The 23507-nt window shown below is 39.8% G+C and overlaps 1 protein-coding gene across 2 annotated transcripts in view; it reads left to right on the top strand.

The window, feature by feature from the left end:
* EXTL3 (exostosin like glycosyltransferase 3) overlaps positions 1-23507 on the top strand; it is a 129000-nt gene that overhangs the window by 5250 nt on the left and 100243 nt on the right. Inside the window, exon 1 of one of the 2 annotated variants that reach the window (XM_058550429.1) lies at positions 13833-13856. The exons of the other annotated variant lie outside the window; for it this stretch is intronic. The gene's annotated coding sequence lies outside the window, so the exon portion shown is untranslated. Of the gene's footprint in view, positions 1-13832; positions 13857-23507 lie in introns of those variants that run through there. 2 annotated transcript variants of the gene reach the window in all.

Here is a 23507-nt window from a genome sequence, read left to right as displayed (position 1 = left end):
AGGATGCCAAATGCCAAAGAGAATTGTGGTTCCAGCAAGGAAGCCACCCAGAGCTACAGGATTCTCAGGAGGACAGGTGTTTAATAACGCAGATGCAGAAGGATTGGAGTCCTGCTCATGTAACTTGCCCCAGCACAGACCAAGTGTGGGGACTGCCTACAAGTCTTAATGCCTGCATGCAGGATCTAAGTGATACCCACAGAAACTCCAAAAGATAGACAAAAAGAGTGATACACGGAGACAAGCAGAGGTACAAAGAGAGAGAGAGTGGAAGACAGTGCAATCTGGAAAAACCCTGATTTTCGAGGAATGACACCCCCATCTTGTGGCCTCTGAAGATAAAGCCAGGTTGGCTTTTCACAACTATGTGCATAAATGTAATTAGAGTCTTTCTTTAAATCCAGTATTTGGATCTGCCTGCTTCCAGGAGACCTGAGGTGTAGGACACAAGGTAAAACATAACTTAAAAAATAGGGGCCGGCCCGGTGGCGCAAGCGGTTAAGTGCGCGCGCTCCGCTGCGGCGGCCCGGGGTTCGCTGGTTCGGATCCCGGGCGCGCACCGACGCACTGCTTGGTAAGCCATGCTGTGGCGGCGTCCCATATAAAGTGGAGGAAGATAGGCACCAATGTTAGCCCAGGGCCGTCTTCCTCAGCAAAAAAAAAAAGAGGAGGATTGGCGGATGTTAGCTCAGGGCTGATCTCCTCACAAAAATAAATAAATAAATAAAAAATAAGGTACTCGGGTGGTTTGGTAAAACAAGCACCAGCTTTGAAACCACTTAAGAAGGAGGGGCCCATCAGGAAAGGCATGGTGCCCGGCATGTAGGAGACACACAGGACATTCTAGCTATTTTTAAAATTATAAAACATAGAAATGGTCATAGCAGTGAAGCAGAAATAGATCCACTAGGTATCCTGAGATGAGACGTTTTGGCATGAAATTTGGCTTAAGGTTCTTGGAAGCCACAATAGAAGAGGAAACAGGTTGGGTTATATCCTTTTCTTATTCTGGCAAGCTGAAATAAACAGATTCAACTACAGAGAAGACTCTTTTTTCTGGAAGTAATTCAAGGAAGGATTTATCACGTGGGCTACCTTGAGTACAGTTTTGAAGCTGTGGACAATATCTTCAATAACATTTTATGGACAACTCTGAGAACGTCTTGCAGATGAATGGTTTTCATGCAATGACATTCTTCCTATCTTTGGTGGAAACTATCTGGAGTTATTACTGAACGTGTGAAGTATTTTTCTGTTAGAGTGCAGCAGTAGTAGAATTCCAGGAGAGCACTTTCAGGAAGTTACCTAAAGATGAGTCATCAGAAGAACCTGGGGAAATGGGCAGAATTGGACAGCTGAGCGGGAAAAGGCCTAATTGACCCTTGAGCTTGGTCATCTTTCCTGTTCTCATGGAGTAGAGGATCTTTTGGCAAGAAACAAGAACTAAGTGGCCCAACAGGCATTTAAGTTTGAAGCAAGACTAGAATAAGCCCTGTGCTGCTCTTGACACAAGAGGGCAGGCTGGGGGATGATAATGCCTGTTCCTGATGGGGAGGCCAGCAATTAACTAACCCATGAATACACTTCAGATAAACTAAACCTCCTGTTTAGTTTATCTATTTGAATTAGATAAATCTGGTTCAGATCCTTGGGCCGGCCCCGTGGCTTGGCAGTTAAGTGTGCGCACTCCGCTACTGGCGGCCCGGGTTCGCATCCCGGGCGTGCACCGATGCCCCACTTCTCCGGCCATGCTGAGGCCGCATCCCACATACAGCAACTAGAAGGATGTGCAACTATGACGTACAACTATCTACTGGGGCTTTGGGGGGGGGGAAGGGGGAGGATTGGCAATGGATGTTAGCTCAGAGCCGGTCTTCCTCAGCAAAAAGAGGAGGATTAGCATGGATGTTAGCTCAGGGCTGATCTTCCTCACAAAAAAAAAAAAAAAGATCCTAGTTCTGCTACTTACTAGCTATGTGATTTCACAAATTAGTTTTTCTGATCCTCAATGGGATATTAATATCTACTTTGTCTGGGTCATTTTACTGATCAGGGATAAGATGTGTAAATAATAATAAATAATAAGAGTAGCTAACAATTATTGATGCTTACCTCAGATGGAGCATTATATTAAGTGCTTTACGTGTATTATTTTATTCTTTGAAGCCATTCTCTGTGGTACCTACTACCTGGCACTTAGTAGGTGCTCCACATATGGTGTATGTTAGTATTATTAGTATCAGTTATAGTAACAAACTGCTTAGGTAAAAATGAAACAGGCCCTCTTTGGCCTGGGATTTAGTGCCTAGAACAGGTTGGCATAGTCCACAGGCCTAATCTGGCCCACTGTCTGTTTTTGTACAGTTGGTGAGCTAAGAATGTTTTTTGTTAATTTTTTTTGGTGAGAAAGATTGGCCCTGAGCTAACATCTGTGCCCGTCTTCCTCTATTTTGTATGTGGGATGCTGCCACAGCATGGCTTGATGAGTGGTGCATAGGTCCACACCTGGGATCCAAACCCGTGAACCCTGGGCTACTGAAGCCGAGCATGTGAACTTAACCACTACACAACCAGGCCAGGGCCTAAGAATGGTTTTTACATATTTAAATAGTTGAAAAAATCAAAAGAAGAATAATATTTTATGACGTGAAAATCATATAAAGTTCAAACCATAAATAAAGTTTTATTGGAACGCACCTATGTCCTTTTGTTCACATGTTGTCTATGGCTGCTTTCATGATACAACAGTAGAGTTAAGTAGTTGTAATAGAAATACGTATGGCCTGCAAAGCCTAAAATACTTACTACGTGGCCCTTTATAGAGCGTTTGCTGACCCCTGATCTGGAATAAAACCTCCAGGGGCCAGGACAGCTACAGAATAGAAACTCAGCCAACCTCTTGTGTAAGCAACACTGCCCAGGGGTGAATATTAAGAAATGGGATTTTAGAATGATCAGAAATCCCGTCGGCCTCATGTTTGGGCCAGTGGACCAACGGTGTGGTAGGCTGTTCCAGGGCCAACATGGACGGGTGAGGAGAGAAAGAGAGCTTGGGCTGGATCATCTGTCTATGAGCTAAGCCAGTCTGGGGCTAAGACCTAGCGAAGCAAACTAAGAAATCTGGAATCTGTGAGCTGTTCATTTTTATGCTTTTGTATGTTTGCTTTTCATTTTGTATTTGTTTGCTTTTCCCTTTGTGTGTGAGCAAAAATTCTCTTTCAAAAATTCTAATCTTATCTAAGCTAAGCCAAGGGAAAAAATGATTGATTCACACCTGGGCCAGAATACAGTTCAAACTTCTTAACCGTTCTTAAGCCATATGGTGTCTGGTCTGGTCCCTTCTCACTTGTCTAGATTCATCTTCAGACCTCTCCCTACACCCTGTGCTCCACTCAGGCTATGCAACTTACAGCCCAGGGAAGTAAGCCTGTTCCCCATCTCATGCTCTTTTATCCTCTGCTTTTCCCTCTGCTTCTCACCCTTCCGCACCTTCACTGCCTGGAGAAATCCTCATGCTTCAAGACTGCTGAAATGCCACCTCTGTGGTGAGGCCTTCCTGACTCTGCCCGTCCTGGAAGAAATGATCATGTCTTCCTTTTTGCCCCTTCTGCCTCTTGTCACAGCACCTGTCACTCTGTTTTGGCATTGTTCACTAAGTCTGTGACTCCTTCAAGGTTAGGGATAATGTTGTAATCTTAGCGCGTCAGCTTGCTCCTGGGACATGGTAACCTAAACGTGTGGAGGCTGAGAAGGAGAATCAGAGTACTCTGAAGGGCCAGGAGTACTGAAGTTTCCAGCTCAAGAACCTGGAAGTGACAGGTAAGAAATGAGGCAGATAAATGAAAACCGAAACAAGGAAGACCTCTGGTGGCAAAGTTCCTGCCTTTTTGTTTTTGTTTGTTTTTCCTTTGTGAAGAATATTGAATAAGTCCGTAGGAGAGACCCTCGGCTATAAAAGACAAAAAGCCCTACTGAAACAGAATATTCGTATCATACCTCTCTGAAGATAGATATCACAAGACTGCATTGTAATTCAGAGAAGATGATTCAGGAAGGGCTGAGAAAAGATGGTCCCAAAACTTTGTTGATGATGAAACTAAATATAAGGTTAGAACTTGAAAACAGAGACGGCTAACGTGGCCGGTAGATGAGGTCCTTCAGATACAGGTGTCTCATATAAGCTCTTATCACACCCAGTGGAAACTTAGGAGTCTTGGCCCTGGGAAGGACCTCATCTAGTTGCCTTGTGGTGTTTGGTATTTGCTCAACCCAAGGGTTATATCTGCTGTTAAGAGAATTGTTGCTGGTAACTTTGATTTCTTAATTGGGTGGTCACTGAGATCTCAAAATTTTTATTTTACAGCCACAGTTTGAGGTTTTTTTTAACCCAGATTCATTATCATATTCTAGCCTGCTGAATCTTATTGGCCACTTTGGGCTCTGTCACACCATTTTGTGAGATCTTTGTGTGGTTTATCTCCATCAGATAAAGAGTTTATGGCAGTTTACTATGCAGAAAAGCTGAGTGTCATATCAGCAAACTTAAAAGTTCCCCTTTTAGATCAGTAATGAAAAATATCCCAGTACTAACATCTTTTTATTTATAAAAGAGACCTTTTAAGTCAGTTGTCTCACTATAATCAAACATTTACTTTCAGATTCCATCCTTTCTTTGACTTAGCAGATTTTGGTAAAACTATGGAGTGGTCTCTGTCATCAAGTGGGCCTTCACAGCTTCCAGTCAATTCTTCTGGATTTTCCCAGTCTCTTTCTCCTATTCTCCACAGGAAGTTTTCAAACAGCCTCCATTCTCCTTAAATCTCCCACCCCCCGGGTGCTCCTCACTCTCAGCAAAGGACCCTGCCCGCTACTTTATGGGGAAGATAGAGGCTGTCAGACAGTAATGCCATTGAGTTCCTGCTGCCATGCTAACATGTCTAGTTGATTCTGCATGTGTCCTTCTCTCTTTCTGTCCAGTTCCAACTGAAGAGAGATCCTTCCCTTGAATTAGGGCCAAGCTTTAAATCTGTGCCTTGGCCTGTGCCCTGGACCTTCTCCCTCCTCCCTCTCAGGGACCTCTCTCAATTGATTATTCCCTCTTCTTGCAGCCTTTACACAGTCTCTCGTCTCATCCATCTGAAAACATCTCCCTCTGGTAACCCTCCCCTTCACAACTCAGCTTCTTGATTTAGAATTGTTTCTCTTCTCACCTCAACTCAGCTCCCTTCAGTCTGGCTTGTACTCTCATCACTCCACTGAACCTCACACCACCAGCTACTGCCTTTTTGCTAAATCCAGTGCGTGTGTCTTAGTCCTTGTCTTACTTATCTCTCAATGGCCTTTGACTTTACTGACCGCATGCTTCTCCTTGAAAAATTCTCTTCTCTTGGCCCTGTACTTGCCCAGGTTCCTCCTTTTCCTCTCGCTTTCTTCTTGGGCTCATCTTCTTGTGTCACTTCTTCAATAGTAATTCTACCTGGGGCTCTCTACTCCTGCTGTCCCCACTCTTCCCAGGATTCTTTTGGTTCCACGTGACAGAACCCCAACTCAAACTGAACTAAACAACTAACCAACCAAAATACCACCAAAACTACAACAAAGGATGTGCATTGATTCATGTGCCGGAAAAGTCCAGTGGTGGATCTGGGATAGCTGGTTCAGAGATGTAAAATAAGGACATCACAAACAGCCTCACTCTCTTTCTCTCTTAGCTTTATTTTCTTCTGCGTTGGCTCCATTCTCAGGCAGCCTCTTTCCAAATGATGGCAAAATGCCTGCCAGCAACTCCAGGCTTATATCCAATCCTCTTAGCAAACACAATGGAAAAATTTCTACCCAGTTTCTTAAGCTGGAAGTCTAGGAATCATTTTTGACTCCTCTTCCCCCACATCTGCTTAATCACCAAGTCCTGTCCCAACTTCTATCTCCCCATCCCTGCTGCCAGTGTTTTAGTTCAGGTCACCATCTTTGGTCTCAATTCCTGCAACAGCCTCCCAGTGATTTTCTGTCTCAGGTCTTGCTGCCATCCAGTCTGTTTTTCACATCACAGCCAGGGTAATCTTCAGAAAATGTTGATCTGATCCTATCACTTGTGCACACAAATCTTTGATGACCCTGCATTGGTAGGAAGCTAAAGGCAAAGCTCCTTGTTATGTTCTGTAAGGCCTTGCATGATGCAGCTCCTGCTTACTTCTCTTTTCGCTTTTCATTTCATCCCTTGTTCTAGGCAGTTCAGCCACAGGTGCCAGGTTAGCCAACTCTCTCCCAGCTCTGCACCTTTTCACATAGTGCTCCCTCCACCTGGACCAGTTCCCTCCTGAGCCCCCTTCTAATGAACTTCCACTTATCCTTTCCGGTCTCACGTTAGATATAACTGTATTGAAAAAAGCCTTCCAAACTGCATTATGTACATACTCTTTCTGTTAGAACATTCTACATTTTTTTATCTTTGCAATTATCACACTTTATTGTAATTGCTTGTTAAATTGTCTCTATCCCTCAGAAGACTATAAGGCAGATATTTTCCTTGTTTTGTGAAATATCCCCAGCATCACAGAGTAGACACTCAGTAAGTATTTGTTGAATTGTAAAATAAAATGAGATGTGATTCTACTAGGAGATTTTCCAGTTCTCTTCTAGATTTCAGAATCTAAATTGATTCAGTAAGCTACTGGAAAATCTGAAATATAATGTCTACTGCTTTTCATTTTTATATGTTTATCAGTCCTTCTTAAAGAATAGTTTAGAGTTTTAGAATTGAAGAGGATCTTAGCAATCATCTAGCGCTAATTCACTTCATTTGACAGATTAGGGAGAGGGAGCTCAGAGGGACTCTGTGACTTGCACAAACCACAGAGCTATTTACGGTTGTGTAATTGGACTAGAACTCAGAGCTCATGACTTTCAGTCCAGAGTGGCTTCCCCTTCACCATCATATCAGCATTTTAATGGACTAGTGTAGTATGATTTTTATATTAATTCAAAGGAACCTTATGGCCTATAGCCTCACATGTCTTACTTTTTAAAATGTACTTACCGATCCTGAACATCTCAATAGATTCTAACAGTTTTTCAGGATGAAAATCACTCCCTTGTCTGTAGATGCCTAAGTATCCTCTAGAGTTCTGCCCTCCCAGATAGGGTTGATGTTGCCTGCCACGGGCTCTCCAACACACTGCCACAAAGAACCAGAAGTTACACATTTGATTCAGTAGTTGCACTATTTTATCTCAGAAGGGTAATTATTGAGTTGATGCCATCTGGATTTCATCTGAGGAACACTCATGCTGTGTAAAAGAAGTAACAGACTTCTGTTTCATCCTTTGTATGAACTGCTCTTCTCCATTCCCTCTCTGAGGCTTACTGACTGACGTCCATTATGAAATAGGACCTTTTTTTTTTTTTTTTCAACTTTAAATTTTAATTTAAAAAGTTATATTAATATGTAGAGCTTGCCTTTTTTTTTTTTTTTTTGATTTTTATTGATATTTTAATGGTTTCTAACATTGTGAAATTTTGGGTTGTACATTTTTGTTTGTCCATCACCCCATATATGACTCCCTTCACCCCTTGTGCCCACCCCCCACCCCCACTTCCCAGGTAACCACAGTCCAGTTTTCTCTGTCCATGTGTTGGTTTATATTCCACATATGAGTGAGATCATACAGTGTTTGTCTTTCTCTTTCTGGCTTATTTCACTTAACATAATACGCTCCAGGCCCATCCATGTTGTTGCAAATGGGACGATTTTGTCTTTTTTTATGGCTGAGTAGTATTCCATTGTATATATATACCACATTTTCTTAATCCAATCGTCAGTCGAGGGACACTTAGGTTGCTTCCACTTCTTGGCTATGGTGAATAATGCTGCAATGAACATAGGGGTGCATAAGCCTCTTTGGATTGTTGATTTCAGGTGCGTTGGATAGATTCCCAGTAGTGGGATGGCTGGATCATAGGGCATCTCTATTTTTAATTCTTTGAGGAATCTCCATACCGTTTTCCATAGAGGCTGCACCAATTTGCATTCCCACCAGCTGTGTATGAGGGTTCCTGTTTCTCCACATCCTCTCCAACATTTGTTGTTTTTTGTCTTGGTGATTATAGCCATTCTAACGGGCGTGAGGTGGTATCTTAGTGTTGTTTTGATTTGCATTTCCCTGATGATTAGTGATGTTGAGCATCTTTTCATGTGCCTATTGGCCATCTGTATATCTTCCTTGGAGAAGTGTCTGTTCATTTCCTCTGCCCATTTTTTGATCGGGTTGTTTGTTTTTTTGTTGTTCAATTGTGTGAGTTCTTTATATATTATGGAGATCAACCCCTTGTCAGATGTATGTTTTGCAAATATTCTCTCCCAGCTGGTTGGTTGTTTGTTCATCTTGATTCTGATTTCATTTGTCTTATAAAAGCTCTTTAGTCTGATAAAGTCCCACTTGTTTATTTTTTCTTTAGTTTCCCTAGTCTGGGTAGGCATGTCATCCAAAAAGATTCCTTTAAACCCAATGTCAAATAGTGTGTTGCCTATATTTTCTTCTATGAGTTTTATAGTTTCAGGTCTCACCTTCAGGTCTTTGATCCATTTTGAGTTAATTTTTGTGAATGGCGATAGCACATGGTCCACTTTCATTCTTTTGCATGTGGCTGTCCAGTTTTCCCAACACCATTTATTGAAGAGACTTTCCTTTCTCCATTGCATGTCCTTAGCACCTTTGTCGAAAATTAGCTGTCCGTATATGTGTGGTTTTATTTCTGGGCTTTCAATTCTGTTCCATTGATCTGTGTGTCTGTTTTTGTACCAGTACCATGCTGTTTTGATTACTATTGCTTTGTAGTATGTTTTGAAGTCAGATATTGTGATGCTTCCTGCTTTGTTCTTTTTCTTTAGGATTTCTTTAGCTATTCGGGGTCTTTTGTTGCCCCATATAAATTTTAGTATTCTTTTTTCTATTTCTGTGAAGAATGTCATTGGGATTCTGATTGGGATTGCACTGAATCTGTAGATTGCTTTAGGTAATATAGACATTTTAACTATGTTTATTCTTCCAATCCACGTGCATGGGATATCTTTCCATTTCTTTATGTCATCGTAGATTTCCCTCAATAATGTCTTGTAGTTCTCATTGTATAGGTCCTTCACCTCCTTGGTAAGATTTATTCCTAGGTATTTTATTCTTTTTGATGCAATTGTAAATGGTATTATCTTTTTGAGCTCTCTTTCTGTTAGTTCATTATTAGCATATAGAAATGCAACTGATTTTTGTAGATTGATTTTGTACCCTGCAACTTTGCTGTAGTTGTTGATTGTTTCTAACAGTTTTCCAACAGATTCTTTAGGGTTTTCTATATATACAATCATGTCATCTGCAAATAGTGAGAGTTTCACTTCTTCGTTACCTATTTGGATTCCTTTTATTCCTTTTTCTTGCCTAATTGCTCTGGCCAAAACCTCCAGTACTATGTTGAACAGGAGTGGTGAGAGTGGGCAGCCCTGCCTCGTTCCTGTTCTCAGAGGAATGGCTTTCAGTCTTTCCCCGTTGAGTATGATGTTAGCTGTGGGTTTGTCATATATGGCCTTTATTATGTTGAGGTACTTTCCTTCTATTCCCATTTTATTGAGAGTTTTTATCATAAATGGATGTTGTATCTTGTCAAATGCCTTCTCTGCGTCTATTGAGATGATCATGTGGTTTTTATTCTTTGTTTTGTTGATGTGATGTATCACGTTGATTGATTTGCGGATGTTGAACCATCCCTGCGTCTCTGGTATAAATCCCACTTGATCATGGTGTATGATCTTTTTAATATATTGTTGTATTCGGTTTGCCAATATTTTGTTGAGGATTTTTGCATCAATGTTCATCAGCGATATTGGCCTGTAATTTTCTTTCTTTGTATTGTCTTTGTCTGGTTTCGGTATCAGGGTGATGTTGGCCTCATAGAATGATTCAGGAAGTGTTCCATCTTCCTCTATTTTTTGGAATAGTTTGAGGAGGATGGGTATTAAATCTTCTTTGAATGTTTGGTAAAATTCACTGGAGAAGCCATCTGGTCCTGGACTTTTATTTTTTGGGAGGTTTTTGATTACTATTTCAATCTCTTTACTTGTGATTGGTCTATTCAGATTCTCCATTTCTTCTTGGTTCAATTTTGGGAGGTTGTATAAGTCTAAGAATTTATCCATTTCTTCTAGATTGTCCAATTTGTTGGCATATAATTTCTCATAGTATTCTCTTATAATCCTCTGTATTTCCATGGTATCCGTTGTAATTTCTCCTCTTTCATTTCTAATTTTATTTACTTGAGCCTTTTCTCTTTTTTTCTTAGTTAGCCTGGCTAAGGGTTTGTCTATTTTGTTTATCTTCTCGAAGAACCAACTCTTTGTTTCATTAATCCTTTCTACTGTTTTTTTGGTCTCAATATCATTTATTTCTGCTCTGATTTTTATTATTTCTCTCCTTCTGCTGGCTTTGGGCTTTGTTTGTTCTTCTTTTTCTAGTTCTGTTAGGTGTAATTTAAGGTTGCCTATTAGGGCTTTTTCTTGTTTGTTAAGGTGGGCTTGTATTGCTATGAGTTTCCCTCTCATGACCGCTTTTGCTGCGTCCCATATGGTTTGATATGGCATGTTATCATTTTCGTTTGTTTCCAGATAGTTTTTGATTTCTCCTTTAATTTCATCAATGATCCATTGGTTGTTCAGTAGCATGTTGTTTAATCTCCACATTTTTGTCACTTTCCCAGTTTTTTTTTCCTGGTTCATTTCCAGTTTCATAGCCTTATGGTCTGAAAAGATGCTTGTTATGATTTCAATCTTCTTAAATTTATTGAGGCTTGCTTTGTTTCCCAACATATGGTCTATCCTAGAGAATGTTCCATGCGCGCTTGAGAAGAATGTGTAGTCAGCTGTTTTTGGGTGGAGTGCTCTGTATATGTCTACTAGGTCCATCTCGTCCAGTTTTTCATTTAAGTCTAATATTTCTTTATTAACTTTTTGTCTGGATGATCTATCCATTGCTGTAAGTGGGGTGTTAAGATCCCCTACTATTATTGTGTTGTTGTTGATTTCTCCTTTTAGGTTTGTTAATAGTTGTTTTATGTACATTGGTGCTCCTATGTTGGGTGCATATATATTTATAAGTGATATGTCTTCTTGATGGAGTGTCCCTTTTATCATTATATATTTCCCTTCTTTGTCTTTCTTAACCTGTTTTATCTTGAAGTCTACTTTGTCTGATATGAGTATGGCAACACCTGCTTTCTTTTGTTTGCCATTAGCTTGGAGTATTGTCTTCCATCCTTTCACTCTGAGCCTGTGCTTGTCTTTAGTGCTAAGATGTGTTTCCTGAAGGCAGCATATTGTTGGGTCTTGCTTTTTAATCCATCCTGCCACTCTGTATCTTTTGATTGGAGATTTCAATCCATTTACATTTAGGGTAATTATTGAAATATGAGGGTTGAATGTTGCTGTTTTGTCACTTATTTTCTGGTTCTTTTGCATTTCCTTTGTTTCTTGTCCCATTTGTTTTGGACTGCCAATTCAGTTTGGTTGTTCTGTCTTATGATTCTTCTAGTTTTCTCTTTGTTTATCATATGTGGTTTTAATTTGATTATTTGTTTAGTGGTTACCTTGAGGTTTGGGCGAAAAATCTTCTGTATGAGATAGTCCGTTATCTGATAGCCTCCTATTTCCTTATACTAAGTCAATTCAGTCACTTTCCTCTTCCCCTTCTAAGTTGCTCTTGTTATACCTTATTCTATCTTGTGTTGTGGCTGTGTGTTTACAGTGATGAGGTTAAATTTATTTTTGGTGAATTTCTTCCTTTGATCTTTGAGTTTAGTATTTAAGTGGTTGCTAACCTATTCCGGTAAAGATCTACTATTTCTCTGATTTTGTCTACCTACTTTTCTCCTTACTCCAAGCTTTGTGTTCCCTTTCTCTTCTTGTTTTCAGGCCTGAGGGCCTTCTTGAGTATTTCTTGTAGTGGCGGTCTCGTGGCCATGAACTCCCTTAGCTTTTGTTTATCTGGGAGAGTTACTATTTCTCCATCATATTTGAAGGATATTTTTGCTGGATAGAGTATTCTTGGCTGAAAGTTTTTGTCTTTTAGTATTTTGAATACATCATTCCAGTCTCTTCTAGCCTGAAAAGTTTCTGTTGAGAAATCCGCTGAGAGCCTGATGGGAGTTCCTTTGTACGTTATTTTTTGTTTTTGTCTAGCTGCCCTTAATATTGTTTCTTTGTCGTTGACCCTGGCTAGCCTTACCACTAGGTGTCGTGGTGAAGGCCTTTGTCTGTTAATATATATAGGAGTCCTGTTGGCTTCGCTTACTGGTATTTCCTGCTCCTTCCCCAGATTTGGGAAATTTTCAGCTATTATTTCCTTGAATAGGCTCTCTGTTCCTCTTTCCCTCTCCTCTCCCTCAGGAATACCTATAATTCTTATGTTCCATTTTCTAATAGAGTCCGATATTTCTCGGAGTCTTTCTTCATATCTTTTTAGTCTTAGTTCTCTCTCTTCTTCCATCTGGAGTATATCTGTATTCCTATCCTCTAAAGTACTAATTCTTTCCTCCATATTGTCAGCTCTGTTCTTTAAAGATTCCAGATTCTCCTTTATCTCCTCCATTGTGTTCTTCATCTCCATCAGCCCTGATAGGTTTTTCTTTATGATTTCAATCTCTTTTGTGAAGAAACTCCTAATCTCATTTAATTGTTTGTCTGTGTTGTCTCGTATTTCGTTGAGTGTTTTTATGATAGCTATTTTGAAATCTCTGTCATTTAGTTTATGGATTTCTGTGTCTTCGGGGTTGATTTCTGGGTGCTTGTCATTTTGTTTCTGGTCTGGTGGTTTCATATATTTTTGCATTGTGGTTCCTGTGTTGGTTTTGATTTTCCTCATCCTGGAAGTCTCTGGTTGCAATTTCCACCTGCCGCCACTGTGTGGTGGTAAAGGGCTGTGTAGTCTAAGCCCCCTGCGCTCTGCCCCAGTTTTTCTGCTGCGATCCGCAGTTTTGTTTTGTTTTGTTTTGTTTCTTTTCCCCACTGCGATCCACGGGTCCAGTCCAGTTTATTCAGGTCTGCCTCGGACCGCTAGATCTGGTCGAGCTGCAGACTCCGGGTTGCGGGGAGGGGGGAGCTCTCTCTTTTGCCCTCTGGGTCCCTGACGTGGGAGGCTTCTCGTTTGCCCCTCTTTATCCACTCTCTGGGTTGCTCAGATGTTGATGGTAGCCCTGTGGCTCCTCTGAGCCCTCTGTGCGGGAGTTTCCCACTGGCTGAGAGAGCCCGAAGAGCTACAGTTTCCCGCCGAGGGCCGCCCCTCCCCCCTCTCTGGGAGCCGCGGGGACGGATCGCTGATCTGATGGGGAGGGAGCGGAGTTCTCCTTACCTCTCCCCACTTCCTCCGGGGGCCCAGCACGTTTCGCTCTCAGATGTGCGGCAGTGTGGATCCCTCCGCTCCAGCTTTTGACTGTCTGGGATTCCGTTGTTGGTCTGTGGCTGTTAGTTTGTTGTATTTTGTGGGGGAAGAATTCACGGGAAAGCTCACTCCGCCATGATGCTGACGTCACTCTCGACCTTTTTTTTTTTTTAAGATTTTATTTATTTATTTTATTTCCCTCCAAAGCCCCAGCAGACAGTTGCACGTCATAGCTGCCCATCCTTCCAGCTGCTGTATGTGGGACGCGGCCCCAGCATGGCCGGAGAAGCGGTGCGTCGGTGCGCGCCCGGGATCCGAACCCGGGCCGCCAGCAGCAGAGCGTGTGCACCTAACCGCTAAGCCACGGGGCCGGCCCTGAAATAGGACCTTGAAAAGAGAATTGCTTCTGTAAAAACCAAGTTAAGATTTGGAAAAGTCTAGGTAAGAGTAACTTTCTAAAAATAATTATAATAGACTTGGGTATGGATGAGAAAACAAATATTGGGGAAAATTTTTAGTTAACAAATTTTTTTAATTTTAATTTTTAAATTAAAACATTTAATTTATAAACAATTTAGAGAAATTTTAAGGAAACCAAAAGTGGAACCAGTTGACTAAAGCATTATGAAACCCCAATTAATGCACCTATTCTGAAAGAAAATTCCTTCACTGCTCATTCAGAGATTGTACATAAGTGTTCTTCAAGCATTAATTTAAAAGAAAATGTTCAACGTATCTTTTCATTATGATTCCTTGCTTTAACTGATTATTTCAGTTCATTGAATTACCTACCCTTCTACCTTTTGTATGTGGAGTTGTTATATGCTTCTGAATCTTTTCATGTAGTTATAATTTTGCTCTTGAACTGAATTTTAAGCTTCTCAAGGGCTAGGGCTGGATGTACGTATTGCATTTCTTCTAAATCTTACCATAGTGCCTAATGCAATGTTCTGCATATGCCTCTGCTGACAGAATTTTATTTCCTTAGCTGTTAGTGGGGCCAAATCATCTTTCTCACCCTGGGTTAACATTATTGTTTTGTATTCATCTTTACTCCTTCGTACTTCTTCACTCATGGGCATTGTTTCTCTCTCTTTCCAAAGGAGAGAGAGAAAGGGAATATATTAGGAGATGCTCAATCAACCATTCTCTATCAGGGGCTTGCCATGTATTTGTCATAGTTTTGGATACTAAAAAAGAAACTAAACATGAAGTGAAAGACAAGTTAAAAATATATTTAAAACAGACGTTTGTGCTTAAATTAAAAAATTCCAAATGTAACCCTTTGTCCCAGCAAGTCTACTTCTGGAAATCTATCCTATGGAAACAATTAAACACATGCAAAAAGATTTAGTGCTAACATGTTCATCTCAGCCTTGTTTATAATGGGAAGAATTAGAAACAACTTGAATTTTCAACCATGGGGACTTAATATATAAATACAGTGGAATTCCTCAGTTAAAAATAATGCATTTAGTGACATATAAGGATAGCTACAATTTATTAATTGGAAAACATAAGCTATAAAATGTGTACAGTTTCATACCATTTTTCTAAAAGAAAAGTATATAAAAATGACTAGGAGGATATACACAAAGATTATATGGTGGTAATGAAATTAATTTTTTTCTCATCTGTGTTTTAAACTTTTCTATAATAAGCTACTATGAAGTTATTTTTAAATTAAAAACTACTCCAGACAAAGTAGTTTCTATTAATGTCATTTTTTATATGTTTTTTCTTCAGAAGTAATTGATTGTAGATAGATGACTATGTTAGTAGTTAAGGTCTTATGAAAAGGAAAACATTTCTTTTGCTTTCTTGCCTTGATACCACTTTTTTCTTAGATACAGTGGATTCCAAATCCATAGCTATGTAAAGTCGGAGTCTTGTAAGAAGAGCACAGGTGACTGGGGTTTTATTTCTAGTTTATTTACTAATTCTCTCTATGACCTTGGGACATTCACTTTTCAGCTTTTGTCCAGCAACTCTCTGTAAAATGTGGAGAACTCCCTCCGCATTCTACCCCCGCAGGGATATTAAAAGTATCCGTGGGCTCCTCTTCAGGACTGGAACATGGCCAATCCCTGCCACAAAACCATAGGTACACATAATAAGTACTAAATTAACAGTAATTCATTTGTTGTATAATTAGTAATAATTCACCAGGCCACCCAGGGTAAGATGTCACTCTCACCCTAACTACTGTGAACATTCACTAAATTGTCAAATTAATTCTGAGCCATTACTTATCAATTAATTCAACAAATATCTGAAAACTGACAACCTAGATTCAAATCCTGGCTCTCCCATTTAACTCTGTGAGCTTAGGGAAGTTAATTTCTCTGGGCCTCAGTTTCCTCATTTATAAAATGAGTAGTAAAATACATTGTTGTTGTAAAGGTTAAGTAAGACACAAAATGTATAACGCCCAGGACATAGTAAACTCTCTCAATAAATAGTAACCGTTAAGTACCTAATATGTGCCAAATACTGAGATTCACCTTTATTCATTCAACAAACATTTACTGAGTGGTTACTATGGGCCAGACAGTGTTCTAGGTGCCTGGGTTACATCAGTGAACAAAACAGACGTCCCTGTTATCATGGAGCTTACATTCTGGCAGATGCAAAGATTAAATACAGTGTAGTCCAGTCGCTGGTTCCTGATAATGAGGATGACCATTATCACTATTACTATTAATGCGTGATGTACCAGCCACTGTGTAAGTGATTTTCATATATAATCTTATGTTCTCACTAACGCTGTGAGGTAGGGATTATTGTTGTTACTTGATGGTATGGAAACCGAGCCTCAGAGAGCTTATGTAAATTAAGTCGGCAGATAAGTGGAGGAGCTGGTATTCAACCCAGGGTGTCTGACCCTAAAGCTCACAGTTAAGCACCACACCTTCCTACCTTCCCTTGGTGAGCTGTCAGTTTTGCTTACGGTTCTTTCTTGACATTCTTGCCAACACTTTTTGCTCTGCAGTAGAAACTATGAGGGAAAGAAATTTGAGTTTTCCTCATTTTGTGTTAAAATACTTAATTATCTCTGTAGGAAATGATCAGAGAAGGCATAAATGACAGCTCTGCTTAGAGAGTTTCTATGAGTCAGTTGGGAATCGCAGCTGAGTTTCCTCAGTGTGGAGAAAAGAGGTCACAGTGAGAGGGAGAAGTCAGGGTGCAGCCTTAAGACGGCCTGCAGAGAGGGGGTCTGGGGAGACTCCCGGGGGCTTCCCTGGGTGCTGGTCATCCCAGCAGGCTAAGGGGAAGGAAACAAAGAGTTGATGCCTCCTGTATACATCTCACCGTGTCGCATCCTCTTCATTTCCCGGATTGGAGTCTTGAGGAAAGATGCAGCTCCTCCAGGCCTAAATCTCCTTCCTCCTCTGCTGTTCTGCAGTTGCCCAACTGTCTGGAATGTTCATGTCCTCCAAAGTAATGCTGAATAAGTACTGCTAGAATTTTTAAAATTATTATTATGAAATATTTCACATATTCAGAAAAGTATAAAGAACATCATGGACCCCCTACTTAGCTTTGTCAACTCTTAACATTTTGTCTTTTGCTGTAGATCCTTTTACTTTAAGTTAAAAAATAATAGATGTAGCTGAAACCCCCTGTGTACCTCTCCCCAGTTTCACTCTCCCCGCTCCCTCCCTTCCAGAGGCACCACTGTCCTGAATTATTACAGTACATGCTTCCATCCTGTCACTTGTGCATATACACGCATGGATAAATACCCTCACACATGATGCTCTGAGGGACATTCTTGTTGCCGTGTCCTTGTACTCATGTGCAGGAGTTTCTCTAGGATGTTTATCCAGAGCTGCAATTGCTGGGTCGTTGAAATTTCTCTCCACAATGGTTGAACCAATTGATGGTGTGTATGACTGCTTTTGCTTCCATCATGCTGTCTGTTGTCTGACTTTTAAAATGTGTTTCCAATCTGATGCATGTGACATGGTGTCTCATAACTGTATTTTCCTGATTACTAATGAGCATCTTTTCATATGTTTATTGGCCATTTGGGTCTCCTCTTTGTTGAATTATCTGTTCATATTCTTTGCATTTTTGTCTCTTGTGGTGTTTGTCTTTTTTCTTATTGGTTGAAGTAGTTCATTGTGTATTCTGTTTACTAATCCTTATTTTTCCAAATTTTCTTTCTAAAATTTTTTAGTGTTTTGATTTTCACACTAAGCATGTCACCTATCTGGAATTTATTCTGTGATTGGTATAACGTAAGGATCTATTTTTTTTTCTTCCATATGGATAATCGATTTGGCCAGCGCCTTTATTGTATATTCTGTTCTTTCTCCACTGATTTGTTCTGTTTGTCTGATACCAGTTTTCTATAGAGTCAGGGCTTTGTTTTGGGGCTTCTTTGGTTGATTGATCTAGTTGTCTATTCCTGGGCTAATGTCCCACTGTCTAAATACTATAACTTGTTATATGTTTTGGTATCTCGTAGGGAGAGGTGGCCTTCCTTGTTTGTCTTTTTTTAAAATTAATTTTTGTTGTTCTTCTGTTTTTGTTTTTCCCTGTGGATTTTAGAATCAGCTTATCTAGTACCTTAAAAAACGCTAATAGATACTTGATCCTGAGTATCCCTGATCCTATGCCTTATCTAGACCACCATGCCTTTCTTTGGCCTAGACGTTATAACATTATCCTTCCTAAGAAACTTACACAACAGTTTCTGATTCCTATGTTCACAAATCAATTTGCACAGATGACTTTTTTTTGCTTTTAAAAATTATTGTGATAAAGTATATATAACATAAAATCTGCCATTTTAACCATTTTTAAGTGTATAACTCAGTGGCATTAATTACATGCATAGTGTTCTGCAAGCATCACTACTATGATAAAACTCACTAACCATTAAACAGTAATTCCCCTTCCTTCCTCCCTCCAGTCCCTGGCAACTACCATTCAACTTTCTGTCTCTATGAATTTACCTCTTTTAGATATTTTATATAAGTGGAATCATACAATATTATCCTTTTGTGTCTGGCTTCTTTCGCTTAGCATGATGTCTTCAAGGTTCATTCGTGTTGTCGCATGTATCAGAACTTCATTCCTTTTTATGGCTGAAAAATATTCCATTCCATTGTACGTATATACATTTTATTTATCCATGTATCCCATGTAGGACATTTGGGCTGTTTCTCCCTTTTGGCTATTGTGAATAATGCTGCAATGAACATTGTATACAAGTATCTGTTTGAGTCCCTGTTTTCAGTTCTTTTGGGTGTTTACCTAGAAGTGGAATTGTTGGATCATACGGTAATTCTATGTTTAACTTCTTGAGGAATTGCCAGACTATTTTCCTCAGCAGCTGCACCACTTTACATTCCTACCAGCTATGTCTGAGAGTTCCAATTTCTCCACATCCTCTTCAACACGTATTATTTTCCATTGTTTTGATTATAGCCATACTAGTAGGTTTGAAGTGGTATCTCATTAAGGTTTTGATTTGCATTTCTCTATTGACTAATGATGTTGAGCATCTTTTCATGTGCTTGTTGGCCATTTGTATATCTTTTTTGGAGAAATGTCTATTCAAGTCCTTTGTCCTTCTGCCCTCCCCTTTACTATTTTTTAGAGCAGTTGCAAGTTCACAGCAAAATTGAGTGGAAAGTACAGAGAGTTCCCATATACTCCCTGCCTCCCGCCCCGACACACACATAGCCTCTCCAACTATCAACATCCCCTACCAGAGTAGTATATGTGTTACAATTGATGAACCTGTATTGACACATCATCATCACCCAAAGTCCATAGTTTTCATTAGAGTTCATTCTTGGTGTACATTCTATGGGCTTTGACAAATGTATAATGCCATGTGTCCACCATTATAGTAGCATGTAGAATAGTTTCACTGCCCTAAAAATCCTCTCTGACCTGCCTATTTATCCCTCCTTCCCCTCTAGCCCCTCCGTTTGCCCATTTTTAAGTTGGGTTTTTGTGTTATGTTTTGTGTTTAAATTTGTTTTTGTGTTGTTGAGTTTTAGCTTTATATATTCTGGATATTAAACCTTTATTGGATATATGATTTGCAAATATTTTCTCCCCTTCTGTGAGTTGTCTTTTCATTCTCAGTAGTGTCCTTTGATGCACAGAAGTTTTTAATTTTCATGAAGTCCAGTTTACCTATTTTTTCTTGTGTTGCCTGTGCCTTTGGTGTCATATTTAAGAAACCGTTGCCAAATCCAAAGTCATGCAAATTTGCCCCTATATTTTCTTCTAAGCGTTTTATAGTTTTAGCTCTTAAATTTAGGACTTCGATTCATTTTGAGTTAATTTTTGTATATAGTATAAGGTAAGGGTAAACTTCATTCTTTTGCATGTAGATATTCAATTTTCCCAGCACCGTTTGTTGAAGAGACTCTCTTTCCCTATGGAGTGGTCTTGGCTCCCTTATTGAAATCAGTTGACCACAGATGTGGTGGTTTATGTCTTGGCTCTAAATTTTATTCCATTGGTCTGTTTGTCTATTCTTATGCCAGTACTACAGTGTTGATTAGAGTAGCCTTGTAATAAGTTTTGAAATCAGGCAATATGAGTCCTCCAACTTTGTTCTTCTTTTTCAAGATTATTGTAGCTATTCTGGGTCTCTTAAAATTCCATATGAATTTTAGGATGGGTTTTTCCATTTCTGCAAAAAACACCTTCCGGATTTTGATAGAGATTACATTGAATCTATATATCGCTTTGGGTAGTATTGTCATCTTAACAATATTAAATCTTCCCATCCGTGAACACAGGATGTCTTTCCATTTATCTAGATCTTCTTCAATTTCTTTCAGCAGTGTTTTATATTTTTTTCACTGATTGCATTTTAAGTTTGTTGTTTGCTGATACTCTCTGGGAAGACAGTAGCATGTCTCTAGAATACAAGATAAGAGCTTTTTTCTGAGTCTTATAAATTTTCCTCTAAAGGGAGAAAGCAACATAGTATTTATTTACTTTTAGTACCAGAATTGGTTTCCCTAACCATGATCTTTTAGGATCCTTGAATAAGGAAAAAAAGAAACTGTCTGGCTTACAGATTCTCAGATTTTGTTGACCTCATCAGGCTTAGTAGGTGACAATGAGATTAGTTTACCCTATACTGAATTTGACTTAAAAAAAAAGATTCAGGAAGATTTTATTGTTGAATCCATGTTCAATATTGCAGTATCTTCTCTAATTCCATCTTCTATCATCAAATTCATATTACAATCTGTACATAATAATATAGGACAAAATACTTCAGATGTTTGACTTTCTGCAGCCCTATCTTCGTTCTCATACCCCAATTTAGTCATAATCCTTCATACATACAAATTTGCTGGCACATACAGCTCACCCTTCCCCCCCATCATTAAGTTCAACAATATGTGAAGATTACTTAAGTTACTCAAATTTTACTAAAACCTTTGGGGAATTAGCATTCTCAAACTTGTCTGTCTCCTTAAACACAGAGTCTGGCTCTACCCAGTCCCAAGAAAGAAAGACTCTAAACCTTTTCCTTCAGATAATGGTTCTGTATCAAAACAGTGCTTCACAAGGTAAAGAGAAAACTATTATTTAGTCAAACCTTTCAGACTTAACAGGAAAAAATGGCAGATCTTTCTTTGGAAGCCAAAGCAAGATGGCAAGGGCGGGGCAGATTTAGTCTTCTGGCCCTCTGCACCCCATTTGTGTTTATTGGCCTTTGTGAAGTTATCACAAGGCCTCTGATATTAGCAGTATATGTTGACTATTCCCTCAGTGTTCTGGGCACTTTAAAATCTGTCTCCTGATTTAATCTTCACAATAAGTCTGCAAGAAAAATATTATTATGACTATTTTATAGGGAAACCAGCCTCAGAGGGATTGAATAACTTGCCGTGGTCATGTAGACAGTAAGTGATGGGGCTGGATTCAAACCAGAGCCCTTGGTTCCCAAACCCAAGCTCTTGTCTTCGTTAATCTTATACTTGGGGATTAAAAATCATTCATTCTCAATAGGCATTTAGCAAACCAGGGCCTAGGCATCATTTTTCTCTCTCTACTATTTACAGAATGATCCAGCCTGGTCATAATGGGGGCCTGAACCAGGAGAGTGGTGGATCGTGGGGAAGGGACTAATCAAAGAGTTGCTATTGACATAGAAACAGTAGGAGTTAGTTGGTGATTGAGTAGGTGGGAAGGAGCAGGTCGTGTCAAGATGAGTCAGGATGCAGGCTCATTGAGAACCATTCTGTCTTTCTATATAATGTATCTATTCATTTCAGAGAAGCACCTGCCATTAAAAATGCTTTTCTCTCAGGCATTCTAGACCCTTGTCATTTATAATTTACCATCTGTGAGCAGTCGGAAGGCCATGACACATGACAGTTTGGATTTTGCTAAGGTAGAATGATCTTGAATTGCGTGTGCTGTGAGGCTGGTGTATAGGAGGGAAGCTCTTGGCGTCTGCGAGTTCCCAGGGAAAGGCCCAGCCTCTTCGTCTCACTAGCTTTGTGCATAAAAAATAAAAAATGACTCCCATAAAGGTCTGAAATGTCATTTACATTTTTCAGTTTTATATTATGCCTTTTTACTGGAGTATAGTAGACCTCTGTTTGTTTGGTCCATCCAGCAGCCCCTGTGTTCTGACAACTGCTGCTGCTTCACTTCAACTGTGTGGTTCTAGCAGGAACCGCCAAGTTCTTACAGCTGATCGGTCCAGGGTGGACACCTGACCTTTGCTGGCCAAAGACTCTTCTCAGGATTTTTTAATTTACAACCAGAAAAGGCTTGAGGAATTTCTTGACTGTGGTAATTCTTGACCTCTCAATGGCCGTATTTCCTGTCATTGAAGAAGGCAATGAAAATGGCTTGCAGTGAGAAGCATAAATGAGAGATGGACAGAGTCCTGGTGGTGTGTGTGTCCCTGGGTCCTGTTTTTGTGGAAGCCTACTGCACTCTTGTGTTTTCCTAGGTTAGGTTGTCCAGTCATTCCTTGAATTCTGTCCTCCAGTACACTCCACTTTCTGTCGTTTGAGTTTCTATCATTTACAATCAAAGGAGTCCTGACTGATAAAGGGGGAAGTTTTGTGTGATAGTGCTGTTCCCAAGTCTGGGATTCAGGAAGGTTTTCGGATAGATTCCTTGCAAATAAATATCAGGTCCACTATATTCTTTTCAAGCATCAAGGGGCTTGATTTTGCATCTGACTTTACTGACTTTCCTTTAAGTAAACTGCTTGTTAAACGATGAGAAGCTTTGTTAGCCTCAACTATGCCCAAACCTACTCAAGTAATTTGAATATTAGCTTGCTTTTCCCAAGTTTACTAAGGAGCTGAGAAAAAAATTGACCAAGTATCAAAATATATTTGTTAAGTTTCTTTTTTGTGTGTGTGAGGAAGATCAGCCCTGAGCTAACATCCATGCCAATCCTCCTCTTTTTGCTGAGGAAGACTGGCCCTGAGCTAACATCTATTCCCAATCCTCCTCCTTTTTTTTTTTCCCCTTTTTTTCTCCCCAAAGCCCCAGTAGATAGTTGTATGTCATAGTTGAACATCCTTTTAGTTGCTGTCTGTGGGACGCCGCCACAGCATGGCCGGACAAGCAGTGCACCCGGGACCTGAACTTAACCGCTAAGCCACGGGGCTGGCCCTATTTGTTAAGTTTCTGAGATGAATAGGACGATCATCATCATTTGGGTTTAGAGAGTGGAGGGAGGAGAGTGGTTTAAGTGCTAGATACTGAGTTTCAAACCTAGTGAGAGGAAGACAGTGGGGAGGGGTTGGCTAGAGAGCATGCCCTAATGCAGGCATCTCTTTAATGACTGCCCTTTCCAGCCCTGGAACCGTGGACAGTTCCACTCTGGCCAGCCTGACTAGGAAGGTAGCGCTGACCAGGTGACATCCTCAGCATTATAGGAAATTTTTAAAAATTATAGTGTTCTTATTTTTATTGTTTATGCCTATAAAATTCTTATGCTGCCCACCTGAGCTTCCTTTCTTTATCTTGCACAGTTTCTGGATTACGTAAGAATAGTGTTTTGGTTTGGTTTTTAATATATACATATTTCACATTGTATGCAATATTTTTTTGGTTTTTAAGAATCATCAA

This window comes from Diceros bicornis, chromosome 11 (genome assembly GCF_020826845.1).
Source record: "Diceros bicornis minor isolate mBicDic1 chromosome 11, mDicBic1.mat.cur, whole genome shotgun sequence".
Classification (NCBI taxonomy): domain Eukaryota; kingdom Metazoa; phylum Chordata; class Mammalia; order Perissodactyla; family Rhinocerotidae; genus Diceros; species Diceros bicornis.
Note: the sequence above shows the minus strand (reverse complement) of the source record. Positions and strands in the feature narration are given on the sequence as shown.